This window comes from Triticum dicoccoides, chromosome 1A (genome assembly GCF_002162155.2).
Source record: "Triticum dicoccoides isolate Atlit2015 ecotype Zavitan chromosome 1A, WEW_v2.0, whole genome shotgun sequence".
Lineage (NCBI taxonomy): Eukaryota > Viridiplantae > Streptophyta > Magnoliopsida > Poales > Poaceae > Triticum > Triticum dicoccoides.
Window position 1 is genome coordinate 477,864,049 of NC_041380.1, and position 2,883 is coordinate 477,866,931.

Below are 2,883 nucleotides of genomic sequence, written 5' to 3' on the forward strand. Positions count from 1 at the left end.
TCCAAATTAGATTTCAGGCGACTAATGTTTAGCTATTGTGATAATTTTTCCACCTAAATCCCTACATCAAATTGCACTTAAATTTACTTGCTTTTTACGTAACCGCGTGGGAAATGCGCTCAACGTTACTTAAAGTTAGGCTCTCGACAGAGCCATGTTCTCCCCAAAAACCCTTTGTGGCGTGTCCAATGTCATGATAATCGGCCCCGGCCGGATCGAAGCGGGGAATAGCCATCTTAAAAATGTAAGCATGTACACCTTGAATTCATATTTAACCTAGGGTCTGTCTACGTATCAGTCGATTGAGACGAAGTCTCAGTCGGCTGACGTCACCCATGCAGATTAGGCCTGTTGATCAGCTCTCCCTCTCCTGGACTGTATTCGTCCTGGCTTCTGGGCTTTTTTCTTTATTTTCCTGTTTTTTTTTGGCTGGGCTTTATTAATTTGTTTGTTCTGATTGGGTCGGGCTCGCCTATGAAAATATTTTTTACCAACACATATGAAAAAAGCTATTGAACAAAAAAAGGAACAAAATAGAGCCCAGCAAATAGAGACAAGAAACTGTATGCTAAATTGAACGGTGCTGTCCATGGTTCATGGAGTTGATCACAGGAACTTATGGATGTTTTTTCAGCAAGTCAACTAGCAACTTACATAGACATCAAGTAGCTAGTTAACAAAATTCATGCATTAGCTATTTTAAAACTACAGCAAAAAAAAGCATGGAGACAAGGCAACACAACAAGTTAAAGATCATGTGTTTCCTAGTTAACGTCCTGTATCAACTACTAAAACTCTAGAAGAAATATGAATATATTTAGAGGTTACAAACCAGTGTAGGCAAGCCCTCCGACACTTCCGTGTACGTGATTTCTACACGATATCCTCCCTCTTCTGACTCTATATCTTCAACACACTGCTCTTTGCCTTTTGCATTTCTTTTGCTCAGGGTCGCATCCTTCGTCATCCATGTCAGTGTCTGTGCACTGTTGTATTCATAAATGTATATGATACATTAGTGTTGAAAACAAGTTTAAAAAAAGAGGGGGTAGGACAAAGTATGACAAAGAAGAAGCTAAAATCATGGCACTAGCTAGAAGAGAATTTCTACTACTAGTTTGTAAATCAGCATTTCATGCCCCCCTGGTGCACAAAAAAATGCTAGCGACACTATCTCTGGGATTGAACACATGCACATTTAAAAAAACCTGAACAGAAAAAAAACAATCTGAACATATATCCAGCAGCTACTAGTTGTGATCTATGTTATGTAAAACATTCATCCCAACACATACGCGCGCGCAAAGCCCGGGATTGGGTAGCCAGCTTTTACAAATGATTTGATGTTTGTTATCTCAAGCAGGGCTTTGTCAAGCCTACAAAAAATCTGGCTAGCGTAACAAAGACACCATCGTTGTCATTATAGTAAACAAAAACTGAACCTGGAACAGGCATACACATTGTCTCGACTCTACTTCAGGAATATACAAACTTTAGTGATTGCTTGAGTTAAAAAAACAAGTCAAAAAATATATAATCATTCCCCCGGGATCCCACAATGTCATCGCCCCTCAAACATCTCCCAAATCATGTCCACCCCTCCCCACTCCCCCGAGCAACTGATCTGCTGCTAGTATTTGAAAATGTAAGCATGCATCGACACACAGCGAAAACAGTCACCAAAAATTACAGCCCCCGTCAGCACACATGACATCACATCCATGTTGACCGCAGAAAAAAGAGAGGACTTAGTGCTACTGTAGTTAGCAAGTGTCCGTTTGAAAAAAGAGTGTTGTGGAAGCACATAAGGTTGATGCCAAGTTAAACTTAAGCAATACGCACCATGCAGATATATTTTGGTCCATTTTCATTCTTTAAACAAAAGCCTTCCTACCAAATACCACTGCTAACAATCCCTCTAATTCAGCTACAAACTCAACAAGACTATTCCTGCAAAAACTACTACACGGTTTCAGAGAACTAAAAAAAATGACAAACAAACACACATTCAGGTTAACTCAGGTGAAAAGAACTCTCTGCAAAATCCAGCTTCACCAGGGACTTCTCGACCTAAAAATAATCAAAAGAGGAACTATTTGTACTTAATGAACCCATCTCTAGCAGTACACTTGCAATTAGGATATTGGGAAAACAAAATCAAAACGAAAGTAAGGTGCAGATCCAAAAAAAACAATGCGTGATCTTACTCTGAATAAACATCATGCTTACATGCGTCAGGTTTTGGATGGATTTAAAATTCGAAATCAAAAGCTAGTCTCACCTCTAGCTGCTTAGGTTAGTACAACAATGGTCTCACCTTTTTTGCATGACTAATGTCGGACATGCAACTGTCTCCCTTCTCCTCGTCGCCCCCTCCTCCTGACAAAACAAAGGCGAGTTGCAACCAGGTTAGAAAACATGCATATGTGGTTGGGGGCGTCGCTTGCAGTTACATGGCTAGCGTCAAACATGTAACTGCCCCCATCTCCCTGCCACCCCTCTGACAAAACAATACCTAGTCGCAACCATGTTGGAAGACATGCAATTGCAATCGAGGGTGATGCTTGCAGTTGCATAACTAGTGTCGGACATGCAACTATCCCCCCTCTCACCATCGTCCCCTCCAACAAAACCCAGTTGCAACCATGTTGGAAGACATGTAGTTGTAGTCAGAAGCGACACTTGCAGTTGCATGCCTAGTGTCAGAGATGCAACTTACACATTCCATCAAAACAAAAAGGCGTTGCGACTACATTGGAAGGCATGCAGTTGCAGTCCGGGGTTGACAATTGCAGTTGGATGCCTAGAGTCAAACATGCAACTCCCACTTTCCCACAAAACAAAAAGACCAGTTGCGACCGTGGGTAATAATCGCAGTTGCAT

General features: G+C 41.3%; 1 protein-coding gene across 2 annotated transcripts in view; it reads right to left on the minus strand.

Moving 5' to 3' along the window:
- Positions 1 to 602: 602 nt before the first annotated feature.
- The window catches only part of LOC119280617 (protein NRT1/ PTR FAMILY 5.10-like), a 12,967-nt gene continuing 10,686 nt past the window's right edge, over positions 603 to 2,883 (minus strand). For both annotated transcript variants that reach the window (XM_037561415.1, XM_037561420.1), the window contains 2 exons: positions 2,318 to 2,379; positions 603 to 986 (listed from right to left, as the gene is read on the minus strand). The gene's annotated coding sequence lies outside the window, so the exon portion shown is untranslated. The remainder of the gene's footprint in view (positions 987 to 2,317; positions 2,380 to 2,883) is intronic.